Below are 17,988 nucleotides of genomic sequence, written 5' to 3'. Positions count from 1 at the left end.
TTACTTAATTAGGCATGATACATCAGGCATGTATTCATTGTGGAAAACAGAACTGTGAACTCGGAGAAACAGTACAAGATTTGCGTAACTAGGCATTCTTCTCATATTTCATCACGCAGAAAGTTTAGGGTTTCTGGTTATTTTTTATCTACTAATATGAAAACCACAGTAACCAAAAGCTGGTAGTGAAATGCCATCTGGGGATTTGAATGGACATTAGAAAAAAATAAAAACAGAAAATCTGTCTTTCTTAACATAGCCTCCTTCACTCTAACTTCTCTCTGCTTCCTAATATTCTATATTTTGAACCAGGGACTAGAATCAATATGTATATAAAAATGTTAGCAGACGATATATTGTGAGTAAGGCTAAATATCTCCTTTTGTGACAGCAGAAGGGGGGGGGCAGAAAACAAAAGCAGAGCAAACATCTGCTGGGCCATGCATTCCCTGGCTGACATCAGCAAGCATGCAGCCAAACACCAGACTCGGGCCTGCTGGGACTAGCAACTGACACGCCTTCATTCAGAAAATAAAATCGTAGAACCAAAGGGCTAAAATAACACATGTGCATTTTCCCTTTATTATTTGAAACTACTGTGTACTTTTTCATTTTGCATATGGGATTTTGGTGTCATTCCGTAAGTCAGACATTTAAACCAAGCTCACATATTTTCACAACTACTTAACTTTCTTTAAGTCCTTTTCCCCCCAGTGGCAGCTTTGCTCACAGGTTAAAAGAACGTCTTTCAAATATAGGAACATTTAAAAAAAAAAAAAGAATTCCGCCTAGTCCCAGTCTATGTCTCACATCTGGGATAAAGCACGCATAAAATCCCCTAGAGGAAAGTCAGGGAATTCTTAAAATTCTTCTGAGGGGAAAGGTTATAGAAAGCAGAGCAGAAAAAGACAGTTTTATGTAAATAATGAACAGTAGTTTTCAATTATTAAAGGGAAAAACTGATGGGGGAAAAAAATCAACCCCCCCTGCTGAATACAAACTATTTTTCCAAGGAAAAACCGCCTCATCACATTCAGAAGAAGGAAAACTAAGGACTCAACACATATTGGATCTCAATCCAGACTCTCAACTTGCTGAACCTCTGAGCGAAAGGCAACATGGCATCACGTGGGGATGCGGCCATAACTGCGGGTATTCTTCATATTTCTGACTGTGTTTTAGGCCATACAGACAGTGTATGTGAAATCAATGGCAGTGATTTTGTAAAGCAATTTAGATTTACTTCAAGAGTAGAATCTGTAGTGAATAAAAGAAATCAGTACAGCCATGCCCATATTATGTCTAGCACCCAGAGCTTCAAGATTGCTGGCTGGATCTTTCAAGGTCAAAGACCTGGCCAAAAGAAATCATCTTTTGTGGTTGTGTCTGAGAAGGCAACACAGAGATGTGGCTAGGTCTGAAGTAATGGTCAGTCCCTACTGCTCCCCCAATCCCAGGTTTATTTCCTGCCTTTTTTCAGAGAATAATTGTACTAACAATTTAAAACAAAAGCCTGTATACAGAATGGGCCAAAAGTAGGTTTAAAATTGTGTGTATATGAAACACAGAGTTTATTCTTGTATTACTTCTCCTTTAATTGACCCCTACATGCATAGAATTGAAGATCTTTCCAGCTCTGGTTGGTTGGCTCAGTGGTAGAACATCAAACCAGCATGTGGATGTCCCGGGTTCAATTCCTGGTGGGTTCAATTCCCAGTCAGGGCATACAGGAGAAGCGACCATCTGCTTCTCCACCCTTCCCCCTCCTCTATCTCTTCCCCTCCTGCAGCCATGGTTTGATTGGTTTGAGTACATCAGCCCCAGGTGCTGAGGATGGCTCCAGGGAGCCCTCACCTCTCAGGTGCTAAAAATAGCTTGCTTGCAAGCATAGTTCCTGATGGGCACAGCATCAGCCCCAAATGGGGGCTTTGCTGGGTGCATCCTGCTCAGGGGTCATGTGGGAGTCTATCTCTCTATCTTCCCTCCTCTCACTTGGAAAAGAAGAAAGAAAGAAAGAAGAATGATCTTTCCACTACTGGTTTTTGGATGTGTAGCTCAAGTTCAGGGTGGGTACGAGGTGGCTTGGGTCATGGGGGGATGGGTAAGAAAGTATGTGGAGACTAGAAAACATTCCTTAAAGGTGCTGAGGGCTGATTTGTTTCATTCTTTTACTACTGCCTTATGCATGTCATCCTCTTCTCCAGGTCGAGTCAGAGACAGTCAGAGCTGCTCTAGAAAGCCCCTCACAATTTGGGTCTCAGACCATGAGCCTAGTCACTTCGGCCACATTGCTTCACGACAGGTAGGATGTGCCTGAGTATATTTAAACAAGAAGAGCTGCTCCTAAAGCACAGAACCTCATTAAGGTGTTGTTTTGGGAATGATGCCATCTCAATATGCCAACTGTTATTGAAGGTTCCCTAGTTATTACTTCAAATTCATGCGAGGGTGTCAGGGCAGCAGGGCTGTGAGTTACCGCACACGTAAAACATTAATTCTTGTTGGAATGCCATGTGGGCCCATGCAGAACCCACAGAAATTCTGCAGAGCGATCGTCAACAAAGACTGCCCAGGGAGAAAAAACCACAGCCTTCATGGCGGCACCAACCGTGTGCTGCCTCCCTTATACTGCAGTCCACGCGCCCAGCCCCCAGGGCGCTGCCAGCTATCAAGGACTTGGCTGGGCCAGCCAAAGGGTTCATTTCTCCTGTACCTGGCACGTCGCTGGCCTGCACTGGGCTGTTCTGGCTGTTTATATGCTGTGCTTCCCAGAAGGCGGACCGTAGCTTCCTCTCTGCATCGCAGGGCTTAGCACTGTGCCTGACACAGACAGGCAGCTCATAAACTCTGGCTGAACTGAACTAAGTCTTGGGCTTAGGAGCTGGCAGAGTCAATATCATCATTAAAATAAGCAAAGAGAAAACTTATTCCCTCTTATTTGAAGCCAATACAAGTTCAGAAGTTTTCAGAAGAGAGAGAGTCTGCTAGGAATCTAATGGGGGAGAAACACTCACAAGGCCTTGAAACTCCTGTAGCCTAAAGAGGATTTAGTAGTTTATCCAAAGAGAGAAAAAGAGAAATTAAACTTAACTGAAGTCTAACCCAAATTTGCTTTAGGCTAATAACCTACAGAAAAAACGAATTCCCATCTATCATCTTGTCTATCCAGAAAATTCCACCAAAAAGCCCCTACTTCCAATCTTTAGGTTTCTCCTTTATCTTCTACCCTGGCATTCAGTGGCCCCGCTTTATAAAGAGATGAGCTAAAATTCGATGAAAAGAGTATTTCTCAAAATAATTTTAGGTGAGCCACAAATGACCAGGTGTTATACTAATTTTACCTACTTATTTCAATAATATACATATTGAACAACTACAACTAGCACAACAAACCTGAGATTTCAACCAACATATCATGTTCCTGTTTCAAATACATTTAAGTTTTAAAGTTTTAAAAAAAAGTAAACAGATAAGGCAAAATTTGTCGAAGGTGGTGCCTCAATGACTAAACTTTGGGAGATGCTGAGAACACTGAGCGAAACAATGGCCATTAAAGGCTAATGAGCTCACTGGAATGGCTAACTCCCCTATGACAATACACACACACACACACACACACACACACACACACGGTCCTTCAACAAATCATTCTGTACTTTCAGATGTCTGTGGGTGATCTCTCAAGCCATTTCCCTCAGCATTCATTGTGCTGCAGACCCAGCAGAGCCAACTCACTTAAAGCTTTAAGTTGAACTCAGCGTAGTTCAAGAGCATGGCATTTTCAATATGGCAAAATCACAGGCTACCCTCCGCAGCGGACTCTAAGAACACAGTTTACCCATAAGTCAATTCTCAGGATGTTTCTGATTCTCATTTCTCCCAAGAGACTTTCCCCTTCTCCTCCACTATAATACATTAGCTTTCCTTTTTTAAAAAAAATTTATTCATTTGAGAGAGAGAGAGAGAGAGAGAGAGTAGATGGGGAGGAACAAGAAGTATCAACTCCTATATGTGCCTTAACTTGACCAGGGAAGCCCAGAGTTTCAAACCAGCGACCTCAGCATTCCAGGTCACCACTCTATCCACTGCACCAGCACAAGTCAGGCCTACACTAGCTTTCCTAATCCAGTTTTCTTTCCTATTCCTTTGTCTCATTCCACAGAGCTCTCAAGAGTAAAACATCCCCCAATTTAGACCTAATTAATACAATAAAGTTTTTAAAAAATTAACCTGTCACTACAAGATAATTCAGATAGCAATCTGATCATCTCTCTGCCAAAATAGCTTGGCATTTTGCTTAGGCCAAGCCAAAGGATACAAAAAGTATTTAATAAGATGTCCAAATTCTAATTATCTTAAGCAGGTCCTCACACAACAACAAGCCTAAAATTATTTTGTTTTGGTTCTGGTTCCAACTGTCCGCTGCAGCTATTGTGATTTCTGACACACAGAAAAATTTCGTGTGAAATGTTCTTCACATTTTTGATCCTGTACTTACAGTAAGTTAATGTGGCAAAACAGTATTAATAGTTACTGTATGCTGCTACTCTAACAATATCTTAAGAGTAGACTTCAGAAGCAGAGCTAGACTCTAAATTTTCTTAAATACTAAGCCAAGGTTCTTCCCTGTAACCGAATTTTTAACAATTCAACAACATTTCCACCATTCTTACAAAAGGAAAGCACAGGAAGAGTCTGAAAATGAAGGGAACTGAAAACCAGATTAGCACATCAAGTTTCCAAAATGAACTGGGCTTCCAAGTGCCTGGGATGGCTTAGAAATACAACTCGTGGTAGTACAGAAGTTCTCTCAAGTCCTCTGGCCTTAGGAAGTACAGACAGTACTAACACATAACTTAAACTTTTAAAAAATAATCAGATATATAAGAATAGAAGAGATTAATCACCCTGTAGAAACTAAAACATATCCCAAGTTAAGATGGATTGAAAGCTTCTGTAATAGGTGCCAGTCTAAGGAGCACGCTGTGATGATTAACACCATATATGGCAAGCCGGGCAGACACAAGCCTAATCCTAGCTATGCTGTCTACTAGTTTTGATCAACTGACTTCTGGTCTCAAAGCCTCTGTTCTCTCATTCATAAAATGGTCCCAAGCTCCTGGGGAGAGTAAATACTACGTAATGCACTTATTCATAGAATCTGATATGTAGTTAGTGCTCAATAAATATTGTAATTTTTTTTAGTGAGAGACAGACAGACAGAGACAGACAGGAAGAGAGAGAAAGATGAGAAGCATCAATTCTTCGCTGTGGCACCTTAGTTGTTCACTGATTGCTTTCTCATATGTGCCTTGACCCAGGGGCTCCAGCTGAGTCAGCGACCCCTTGCTCAAGCCAGCAACCTTTGGGTTCAAGCCAGCAATGATGGAATCATGTCTATGATCCCACACTCATGCCAGTGACCTCGCACTCACGCTGGTGAGCCTGTGTTCAAGCCAGATAAGCCCATTCTCAACTCAGCAACCTTGGGGTTTCGAACCTGGGTCCTTAGCATCCCAGGCCAATGCTCTCTCCATTGTGCCACTCCCTGGTCAGGCATATATTTGTAATTTTTAATGAAAGGGAAGAAGTTTTAGACATGTAAGATTATATTAACCTATCCATAAAGTATTTTATTTGAAAGAAAGTGAATATTATAAGCAAAAGATTAAGAACCAGAGATGTTAACTGACTAAGGCAAGGTCATAGCACTTGTAAGAGACAGCTGAAACTTGAACACATGCTCTTGACTCATCCATACATCATTCATAGTAAGCTTAACACACTCACTAGGAAGGAAAGCATATGATATGAACCTCAACATTCTTCAAGGATTTGTTGGGGGATTTGCCCCCAAAGAAAAGAACAACAACAAAATAAACTATTATCTGAGCTTGACTGCTTCCCAAGGCCAGTAATTCTTGGTATACAAAAGATGACTGCTTTTTACTGGATTCTTTCAAAAGAAAAGCCAAATGATATAATAGGGCAGGGGTCCCCAAACTTTTTACACAGGGGGCCAGTTCACTGTCCCTCAGACCGTTGGAGGGCCGGACTATAAAAAAAACAACTATGAACAAATCCCTATGCACACTGCACATATCTTATTTTAAAGTAAAAAAAACAAAACGGGAACAAATACAATATTTAAAATAAAGAACAAGTAAATTTAAATCAACTGACCAGTATTTCAATGGGAACTATGCTCCTCTCACTGACCACCAATGAAAGAGGTGCCCCTTCCGGAAGTGCGGTGGGGGCCGGATAAATGGCCTCAGGGGGCCACATGTGGCCCGCGGGCCGTAGTTTGGGGACCCCTGTAATAGGGGCTGGGAGATTCGACAATCTCTGGCTGGGGAGCTGTTTTTTAGTGACAAATTTATATTATGGGAAGGGTACATGAGCACCCAGGGATATCTGCTGCTGTTGTCGGAATTGATGTACTAGCCTCCGTCCAGGGTCTGGTTCTGGCTCAGTCAATGCCATCAGTCTGGTCAGCCCAGGAGGTGTGCTCCAATGTTAAGAAAGCTAAAACTCTCCTCCCCCAGCATAAATAAAACCAGAATGTCTGCATTCATTTATAAGAAATACAGTGATCAAGCAGATTGGGAAGTATTTCTGACTTTTTCAGAACACTACACAGGAAGTAAAATTATTAGGTAATTACCTAGTGAACGAGGAGTCAGAACAAAGGCAGTGGGAAGGGCCAGTCAAGATCACCGCCATAACTGCGCTGAGGAGGCTGTATTGTCCACATCTGGGATATCATTAAAAACAAGAAAATTTTTCATTGAATTGTAGTGACATTTAAGAAAGAGGATTACAATGTGCATGCCCCCACAGCTACTGCCGCCACTCCCACCAACCGCACCCAAGTGTAGCTGCTCCAGTTTGCCAGACCCAATGGATAGGCCCAGCAGTTAGTTAACATGATCAGGACGTTCAAATACTTCCCACTCTAAGTCTGGATATGGTCATATCCATAAAGGCCTGAATCAATCCAGCAGACGAGACAACTGAATGCCCCTGACGTCATACTTTCGCCCCTGGAAAATGTGTAGCCACCGCAGGAGTCTATGACTCTTCCTTGTATACATGCTTCCACTGAAACTCTAGGTCTCCAAATCTGGTTGTACGTAGACTCTGATGGCCCGAGAGCACAAGTATATCCTAACAGAGCTGCACATTTCCTTCTCTGACCTATTTTAGGATTTAACTCTCAGAGAAGCCCTATTTCCAAGATTTGACAAACATCTTGCCATGGTTTCATACATACTACCCTCATTGTTTCCATGTATTTTAACTAACGGAATGTATACATTTTAAAACTTCTCCTTCGTTTTCTATTTCAGTTTTATTGAATGTATACCCTGAATAATTTTTTGAAAAATAATTTTTCTTAATAGCAAAGTAAACCTTATGTGTTCTTGGTAAATTTTTGTAGTGAAATAAGTCTAACATTTTTCTTAAACACATCAAATCCTAAGAAAACATATGGTTTGGGTACTATACAATCCTTCCTTAAAATTATACTCCCTGATGTGTAAAGTTTGCAGACTCAGCCAAAAAAGAAAAATTTTAAAAACCAACAGCTCTTAATCAGAATGAAAGTTCCTTTTACTGAGGGCTTATTGTTTCCTTATTTAAGGGTGAAATGAAATATATCTCCCTGAAAAGTCATTTCCAAACAAAAATCCACAATATAAAATTATACCATATGGAACCCCCAAGAATTTACACACACTACTGAGGGAGTAATTACAACCCTGAACCCACACAGCAAAACCACACTGTGTATAATAATGGTGTTCACCAGCTCCACACTCAACACTGGAGAAACTTTAGGTTAGGTTTGGAAGTTGAGTGCAGCTCTGTGCAGTCAAAGAATATTTCCACATTGTCCCCAGGAAAGTTTTTATGAAGATACTACATTTTCTCATAATATATCTGAAGCTCAATTCTTTCCTACATCAACAATGATAGTTGTATAACCTCCCTTTATGAGAAGAATGATTTATCTAAATCATGTTTAACATGGCCATATATATTTTCTGCTGTCAGGTCTGAAGGTTTCATCTCCCATTCACCAGAGAATACTTGAATGAACAATTTAGCAGCTATCAAACTTAAGGCATTAATTTAGTAATAGAATTTCTGCCTGATGCACATTATTACAAAACTAAGAACCATTAAGATCCAGCTTTTGAGAGTGGCTAGCTTATAAAATGTAGAAAGGAAATTAAATTTGTATAATTTTCAGGGAGGCCAAGAGAGAGCAGGATAGAGGTGGTGGGGTCTGTCAAGTCACTGATATAACTACTAGAGTACTTAATTTTGCTTTAAAAAGGCTGAAAGAGAACATGAAGTGGTTAAACTAAGTTAAGCTATAAGTAAATTCTAGTTTATCTAGCAGTATAACAACTGGACATCTGACTGGTATTTCTTTTATTACACCTTTAATTGATTTTCTTAATGACAGTGTTGGAATACAATGTCCTATTTTCAGAAATTTTTATTCTGATATTTTCAGAATAATCTAATGTTGAGTATAACTAAGTGCATTTCTTTTTGGTATAGTGTTCTGAATCTTTTAAAAAGTAGTACTTTGGGCATATGTGATAAGTTTTCCGATGCACTGCTTTTCAGAATTGGAATATCAACTCCTTATCTATGTTGGAGATAAGAATTTCTTGTAAATCTATGTCGTAAGCAGCTGTTAAATCCAGGAACTGTGCAAGGCATGAGGATACAAAGTAAACATGATAAATTATGCTCTGCTCTAAATCACTTTGGATAAAAAAAATCTAAGAAACTGGTGTTTCTGAGAGGTTTTTTTGACCTGCATTATTTGTAATGTATTGTTTATCTTTCTGGCATTAAAGTTAAATAGGAATTTCTCCCTTAGTCCAAAGCAATTTATTTAACTTACTGTGCCTGGCCCCAAAAGAAAATTAGCAATCTTTGTTTTCAAATTTTTTCTAAACAGTAAGTAACCAAAGATTTTCTGGAAGGGTCTGAGAAATCACCTACAGCTTTCTCAGCCATGGCTTTAAGCATGCAAACACTCTTTTCTGGCACTACTGGCTAAAAAATAAAGCACAGGAAAGAAGTAGAATAGAGATAATGAAGCCAATAGCCAAATATCACATCCTAGAGTTTCAAATAACAGTTAAACTAAACCATGAAATGCAAACTAAAGTAAAATTTTTCTTTCTTCTATACAGCACAAGAGCAGCCCGGAGAGGTGGTGAAGAGGACCAACAGGGGTCACAGTGGTTTGTTTTTTACCACTTCAGGATTTCAGACAAGCTAACCATCTCAACCTAGACCCTCACTTCAAGTGAAGATAAAAAATGGTATTTGTCTCATGCACTGGTTGGGAGGGAGATTAAATGAGATAACTCCTATAAAAGAGTTACCACTTTCTGTTAAGTATTCCTCCCAAAACACCACTGAACCATCATTCCCCTCAGAGCATGATTAGTGGTTGAGGGCACAGGCTGGAGCCATACTTCCAGGGTTTGAATCCCAGCACCACCAGAACCTTAGTGATGTCCCCATTTTCTCCTTTGTGAAGCGGATGAAATAGTAATGCCTTCCTTACAGGGTTTCTGTGATCTTAACTTAGCTGGTACCCTTAAAAGGGTGCCTAGGATTTACAGAGTGTTCAATAAAAGCTGCAGAGACATCATCACCTTCTCAAGGAGAACACCAAGGTCGTTCCAACCCAACGGAAGTGTGCCGTGACAGCGGGAGGAAGTGCTCTTAAAAACGGGTACAGTGTATTGTGTATTCATAACCTTGCAGGCTCTCCAGAGACTAAAAATACCAAATATTTTGACAAATATAAAGTATTCGATGCCAAGAGGTTTCCCCTTCTTCCTGCTCAACTGCACATTTATAATTTTCAAGGTCCATATTCCATGTAACTGAACACTCCTGAGGAGAAAAGAAGTCTTCAAATCCAATACTATTTCTTCATCAACCAAATTTATATAGAGAGAGCTTACTGATACACCATACTGACATGTGTGTGTATATATATATATATGTTATATGATATAAATGCTTATATATAATATATATGCTTATATATATAATATTTGCAATATATATGTGCTTACACAAAAAAGACATTCTCTCTCTTCCACCCCCGCCCCACCCTGCCTGTCCCCCGCCCCCCTTCCCTGAGTCAGGACAGCGGTCTTCTCCTACCTTTGGATTGCAACCTACACCAGGGTTTCTCAGCCTCCAAAGTCACATAAGCCAATTCCTTTGCCTTAACATCAACTTTCAGGCTACCTTTCCTCTACTCCACGTCTTTCCTGATTCCAATATCACATATTTCCCTGTTCTTCTAGCTCAGTATCTGCAAACTTCTGTTTCTAGCCCAGTATCTGCAAACTTCATGACATCAAGTATAAATTTTGGGGTGAAGTTACCAGAAAACATATTAAACCTCTCATCTGTCATCTACTCTGGTTCACTCTTTTAGGAATTTAACTAAAACTGTATATATTTTGGGTATGTCCTGGTAGCATCTCCTCCAGGATCAGGTCCTACAACGATAACCTATAACGATAATGACTCTAAGAAGCACTAATACCATGTTGAAGGCCCTACCACGCTAAGTAGAGAACGGTTAACTCAGCAGGCCTATTGCTCAAACACTACACATTTCTAAGAAAGGCCCATCTTCAATACTGGCCCTTGTCTAGCTCAGGGGAGATGAGCTTGGAGCCCTTGTAATATTTCATCTGATAAAAGTTTTTTTTATGCCTAAGGCCTTGAGCCATGTGGTACCAGTTTGATCAGACAGTTTATACTAAATGTGGTTTGTGATAAACTGCTATCTTTGCACTGGTGGTGAGAGTCTGGATAGCTGAAGTCAGTCATGCAGGCGCTGCATGTCTACATGACTGAACCCCAATAAAAGCCCTGGACAGCAAGACTGGAGTGAGCTACCCTGGCTGGCAACACTCGGCACTGTCGCTGGGGGTGTGACTCCCAGGGAGTGGACACCTGGAGCCTGTGCTTGGCTTCTCCTGGACTTCACCCCGGCACTCTTCCCTTTGCTGGCTTCATCTGTATCCCTTGTCTGTTTAAGCCCTAATTATAACAACTCTTTGTGAGTCCTTCTAATGACTCACTGATCCCAAAGGTGGTATTGGGGACCCCAACCTTCATTTTTGGCCCAATCATCTAAATTCCGGTTGGAATTATGCGAGTCTCGCCATAACACTGTCCCATTACAATAGAAAATGTTATGATACTTTTCACCAAATCCTTCACTTCACTCAACTTTTGTTGTTGCTTTCTGACTTATACCCAGAAAAAAGATTCTCACCAAGGGTGTTACTATTAGAGCAAAGAACAGCAAATATACGGAACTTACAAATTGCTTAAGAGCTTTTAGCTTTAGATATTGTCTAAAACTGGAACATACAGATGTTAGGCAAAAGGCTTAAAAGAATTTCATGGGAATGTAATTTTCTGGCATTAAACCTATATTTCTAGTTCATTTGATTTGGAATATAAATATTACTTACTGGATAAGCACATGAGTGAATGCTGTTAACATTTTACACAAGGCCCTTCACTCCTTACTTATGTTCAGGCATTCTTCTATTTTTCAATTTTCAAATACTCACCAAAGATAAATTTATTTATTTTTGCTGCTTTTCACATACTCAAACATTTTTGTATATACTTTTTTGTAATTTTTTGTCTCACAGATCATAATTCTTAGCATCAAAATCCCTGAGTAATTTCCAAATGTCCTCTTATGAATCATAGTCAAAACTCTGACTACCAAAAAAAACCAAAAAACAAAAAACCTCTGACTACCACAGATTTGGTTTGCAGAACAATGATACACAGACATAATTAACCCAAAGATAGACACGTTGCGTTCTCAGACTTCCCCACTTCACTTACTGGCAACCCATCCTGCCAGCAATGCAAACTCAAACTCCGCCTCCTTCCCTTCCCCCTCTGTCTCCATATTCAAACCATCAGCAAATTTTGTTGACTCCATTCTCTAAATACAACCAGAATCCAGCCACTTTTGCCACCCCCATAATGGCCCTAAGCTACATGTGTCTTCCTGACTTACTGCAAGAGCCTCCAAACTAGCCTCTCTGCCTTCACCCTTACCTGCCACTGGTCATGCTCAACATCGGGATCAGCGCCATCCTGTTCAATCATAATTCAGATTATGTCACTGCTTTGTTTAAAACCCTCCAATGGCTGGCCCTGGACGGCTGGCTCAGTGGATAGAGCGTAGGCCCAGTGTATGGATGTTCTGTGTTCAATTCCTGGTCAGGGCACACAAGAGAAGCAACCATCTGTTTTTTTCCTCCTCTCTCTCATATCCTGATCTCTCTCTTCCCCTCCCACAGACAGTGGCTCCATTGGTTTGAGCACTGGCCCCAAGTGCTGAGGATAGCTCTGTTTGTCTGAGTGTCAGCCTCAAGCACTGAGGATAGCTTGGTTGATTTGGGCATCGGCCCCGGATGGGGGTTGCCAGGTGGACCCTGGTTGGGACGCATGTGGAAGTCTGTCTTACTATCTCCCCTGCTCTCACTTTAAATAAATATATAAATAAATACCCTCCGATAGCTTTCTATCTCATTCAGAATAAGAACCAAAGTGCTGACAACAGCTCTCAAGGCTTTACATGGTCTGGCCCTGTTACCTCTCTGCCTTTGCATCCTACAACACTCCGCCGACTCCTTCCCGTTCTCACCATGTGACCTCCTTGTTATTCCTGGACACATGAGGAGTCCTCCCATTCAGTACCTGTGTGCGTGTCTCCCCAGACATCATGTGGCATGCTCCTTACCCCTTTTAAGTATGTGGTCAAGTGACACTTTCTCAGTGAGGCTGGCCGTAATCACCATATTTAAATTACACCCATACCATGCACAACCACCACCAACCACTCCCTAATTCCCTCCTTGGTTTTTATCTTTACTTCAGAGAACTTACAACTTTCTAATTTATTATATAAATTTACTTATTTTTATGTGCCTGGCTCCCCCACCTAGAATGTAAGCTCTATGAGGGCATTTAGCTTTCTGCTATATCCCAATACCTAGAAGAGTTCTCCTTCACACTTAATAACACTCAGACTCTTTAGTAAGTAGATTAATTTATGTATCAAGATCTAAACCTTTAAAAACTCAGAGATAACTGTACATATAATTAAATAGCTGTATAAATATAACTACATAAATAGAAACAATAACAATCTTCGCATACCAAGGCAAACCACTTGAAAGTACAATGTACTACAGTGCTTGAACCCTTCAAGGTCACACAGAGATGATTACGAGTTTATTAAAAGCTGCCACCACACCCAGCACCTTCCCTACTCCCCCTTAGGCATAGTTCTCATATGTCCCCTCCAGGATGCCACTGGCATGTCCTTGTTAATGTGCATGGCTCACTTTGATCACAATCCACTCTCTGAGTGTTCTTTGTTGTTTCCCAACATACTATGGATGGTTTTCATGGTTTTTTTCCAGGTCTTTGTTTAAATGCCACAAGAAAACTTTCGGCCTATTCTGCATGGGATTAGATATCCCATAACTCTTCCCATCTACTCAGCCCAGGCTCGCCAGGCCTCCCTCTCCAGTGGGTGTGTTTTGGCATTAACATTTTTATTGAGGTTGTTCTGTTCTGAAATTTAAAGTGATTCACTTCATGTCCCCACTTTTAACTGTATTTCCAAGGTTTGTTATTATTATTTACTGGCTTGGTATAAGGGATTTTTTGGGTGCTATTATTTATAAATTAAAAATATAATCTTTCTGTACTGCTAACATTTCTTTTATCTAGAAAATTCAAAAGAATAAGAATACTTTAATAAATTATGATTTGTTTTATACCTATGCCATTCCTATTTTTTAAAAAATATTTTATTTAATTTATTGGGGTGACACTGGTTAATAAAATTATACAGGTGTACAATGATATAATATATCATCTGTACACTGCATTGTGTGTTCACGACCCCAAGTCAAGTCTCCCTCCATCATCATCTAAAGAAAAAAGAATTAAGATAATGTGGCTGGTTCGAAACCCTGGGCTTGCCTGGTCAAGGCACATATGGGAGCTGATGCTTCCTGCTCCCCCTTTCTCTCTCTCTCTCTCTCTCCCCTCTCCTCCCTCTAAAAATAAATAAATAAAATAGAAAAAAGATTCTAACCCACTGTTGTTCAGAACACTTAGTTTAATATTAAAAAAAAAGATGTGGTACATATATACTATGGAATACTACTCAGCCATAAGAAATGATGACATCGGATCATTTACAACAAAATGGATGGACCTTGATAACATTATACTGAGTGAAATAAGTAAATCAGAAAAAGCTAAGAACTATATGATTTCACACATAGGTGGGATATAAAACCAAGACTCATGGACATAGATAAAAATGAAGTGGTTACCAGAGGAAAGGGGTTATGGGTGAGGGGTGGAGAGAAGAGAGTAAAGAGGGACAAATACACAGTGATGGAAAATCACTTGACTTTGGGTGATGGGTACACAATATATATAATTAACAGTTCAAATACTATAGAAATGTTTACTTGAAACCTATGTACTCTTATTGACCAATGTCACCCTGTTAAATTTAATTTTCTATATAAAATTTTATAAAAAAAAAAGAATGAGGAGAGTTTAAAGGACCTTTGGGACAACATGAAGTGTAACAACATCCAAATCTTAGGGGTACCAGAAGGAGAAGTGAGAGAGCAAGTGATAGGGAACCTATTTAAAGAAATAATGACTGAAAACTTCCCTAGCCTAGTGAAGGAAAAAGGCACATAAGTCCAGGAAGCACAGAGGGTCCCAAGCAAAATGGACTCAAAGAGGCCCACACCAAGTCACATCATAATTAAAACACAAGGTTAAAGACAAAAAGAGAACCTTAAAAGTAGCAAGAGAAAAACAGTTACCCACAAGGGAGCTCCCAAAGACTGTCAGCTGATTTCTCAACAAAAACATTTCAGGTCAGAAGGAATTGGCATGAAATATTCAAAGTGATGAAAAGCAAGGACTTACAACCAGGACTATTTTATCAAGCAAGGCTATCATTTAAAATTGAAGGGGAAATAAAGAGCTTCCCAAACAAGAAAAAGCTAAAGGAGTTTGTTACCACCAAACCAGTATGACAAGAAATATTAAAGAGCCTGCCTTAAGAAGAAGAAGGAAAATAAAGAAAAATTAAAAAAAAAAAAGAGGAACAGTCTATTATTTTATGCTAAAAACTTTATTATGCTGAGTTTTTATAGTTTGTAAAGTATTACTAGTCAGGAAACAACTTCTGAGGAAAAGAAAAGCTTTACTAAAATGCTGGAGACTATGCACACCGTGCAGAATGAAAGCATACTCTCTGAACCACAGATCCACAGGACAAAAAGCAGGCACCTGCCAGAAACACTCCAACTCAGAGCCTGAAACAGAGCCAGATATTTAATGTTTGTGCCTGTGAGCATGCTCAAAGTTGCAAATGTTTAACTTGGGGTCTATAACCTTTCCCTGGTCTATGTTTCACTGTCTTTAGCATCCTACTCTGGGAGGGTTAGTTCCATTCACTGCATCTCCTAATCTAGACATAATCTCTCCCATATCCATCCAGCCATTTTACCCCATCTCTGCCGACAGGCAGATTCCATCTAGCTACTTCTTTTGGCCCAACCTGATGAAATTCTCTTCATCTACGCTTGAGAAAACTGCTTTTATACTAAGTTTAAATTTTTAAAACTTTCTTCTCATGTCTTTTCCTAAATGAATGCAGAGACCAGAGAGTCATGTGTCAGGTGATTCCTCAGTTAAATGGGGCAAGGGAGGGAATCAGATGCCACTGAAGATCCTTCCAGATTAAAGATTTTATGAAGTCATGTTGACTCTTTCCGTGACATCTTACCCTCTATTGTGCTGTCCCATAGAGACCAAACTTTATTCTCCCCAGGCCACCAGCAAGACGGAACCAGTCTCTTCATTTCCTGGGGCCATCTAAGTTCTCTTAGAAATGCAAGGAGTGACTCCTGGCACTTTCATCACTTAAAAATCACCACCTGTCTTTGTACTTTTTAAAATCTTCACAAATATTGTTTGGGGACATTTATATAACTTCCACGGTAATTCAGAAACCTCAATCATGTCTGCCCATTCCACCTCAATCCCTAATACATACTTGAGAGGCATCAACTCCTATTTTACCTCACAGATGCATACTCTCTATCCCAGCCAGAACTGTCAACGTCCGAGCACTTCAGTAGTATTTCGTCATTCTCGTGCAAACTTCCTCTTATTTTAGTGGTCTGTGTAACTAGATCATTTCTTCTGTCATCTTCAAAGATGATATAAGCACGTTTTGGGTGGCCCTCATCCCTGATTCCGAAAGCATACTGAGTAATGCACTTACTCATCATCTCCAATTGCCTGCTCAGTAAAATCCTTCCCGTTGATACTTTAGATGTTTCCCTCTTTCCAAAAGCATTCAATTCTTCCTTCATCCCCTATACTTTGGGAAAGTGATATATTCCATCCAAATTTAGAAAAGACTGAAATTTACCAGTGCAAGTATAATGTCCCTGAACTAATGTTAATATCTTTATCTCCAATACCAAACAGACAAAAGTCACAGGGTACCCGCTAAAAATAAGAAAGGCCAAAGATCCTTTCGGGAGACAGGGAGCACACAAACATCCCAGGGCCTGCTGTACCCGTCCATTGCTGTGGCTATTCGGGGAAGGGCTCCAGTCCAGGCAAAGAGGAGACTGGAGATAGAAGAGCCAAGGATAGCTCATTAACTGTTTCTATATAAACTTATAGATTCCTTCTCTTTTCTACCACCTTTTTCGCATACCACAGTCACACTGTGGTGTACTCAAAAGATCTGACTTTGAGTCTGTTATGGGTTGAATTATGTCCTGCAAAAATTCACATGTTGGAGCCCTAATTCCTAAAACCTCATAAAATGACATTTGGAAACAGGGTGATTGTAGATACAGTCAGTGAAGTAAAAGTCATTTAGAGAAGGATGGGTTCCTAAGACACTATGATTGGTGTCTTTATAAAAAGGGGAAATTTGAAGACACACACACACACACAGGAAGAATGTCATGTGAAGATGAAAGCAGAGATCAGCGTGAAGCATCTACAAATCCAAGAATACCAAAGATAGAAACCACCAGAAGCTAAAAGAGGCTTGGGAAAGATATTTTTTCATGGCCTTAGAAGGAACCAACCCTGCTGACCACTTGATTTCAGACTTCTAGCCTACAGAACTGTGAGACAATGAATTTCTGTTGTTTAGGAAACCCAGTTGGAGACATTTTGTTACAACAGCCCTGGCAAACTATACAGAGTCCTAGCTCTACAACTGCCTCATTTCCAAATCAGGGATTATAATTCTTATTATATCTACACCAAAGGCTGCTCTAAACAACAAATATATATAATGCTTACCAAATACCAGGAACTGTGCTAAGTAGTTTAACTCATTTAATCTTCACCATAGCCCCACAACATAGATACTAATATCATCTTTTTCTCAGCTGAGGAAACTGAGGCATAGACACACAGAGTTACCCAAGCTCACAGAGCCAGTGAAGGAGCCAAGATATAAACCTGGGCAGTGTGCCAATACTACCCACGAAATAAATAATGATCTTTGTAAACCATAGAGTTCCTCACAAAGTAAATAAATCACCATCATCATCACTTTCCTACTCAAGAGCCTGTATTTTCCACTGCAAAATGGACAACTTTCTCCGCCAAGAGTTTCCACAATCTAGTTCTGGCCTACCTTTTCAACATTATTCCTCATTTCTTCTCTACACAGACTCTCTCTTCACCCTCAGCTGCTTATCCTTGCTTGATCACCACTCACATTTCTGTCCTTCCTTTATTCCCCTTGTTACTCTCTTTCACTGGGTTCCCCCTAACTGCTCCACACCCAACCCCATATCT

The 17,988-nt window shown here is 40.1% G+C and overlaps 1 protein-coding gene across 3 annotated transcripts in view; it reads right to left on the bottom strand.

Moving 5' to 3' along the window:
* DSE (dermatan sulfate epimerase) overlaps positions 1 to 17,988 on the bottom strand; it is a 67,787-nt gene that overhangs the window by 38,887 nt on the left and 10,912 nt on the right. The window contains exon 2 of one of the 3 annotated variants that reach the window (XM_066248098.1): positions 6,668 to 6,757. The exons of the other annotated variants lie outside the window; for them this stretch is intronic. The gene's annotated coding sequence lies outside the window, so the exon portion shown is untranslated. The remainder of the gene's footprint in view (positions 1 to 6,667; positions 6,758 to 17,988) is intronic. 3 annotated transcript variants of the gene reach the window in all.

Source organism: Saccopteryx bilineata, chromosome 12 (assembly GCF_036850765.1).
Source record: "Saccopteryx bilineata isolate mSacBil1 chromosome 12, mSacBil1_pri_phased_curated, whole genome shotgun sequence".
Taxonomy (NCBI): domain Eukaryota; kingdom Metazoa; phylum Chordata; class Mammalia; order Chiroptera; family Emballonuridae; genus Saccopteryx; species Saccopteryx bilineata.
The sequence above is the reverse complement of the archived record's forward strand: the minus strand, read 5'-3'. Positions and strand labels throughout refer to the sequence as shown.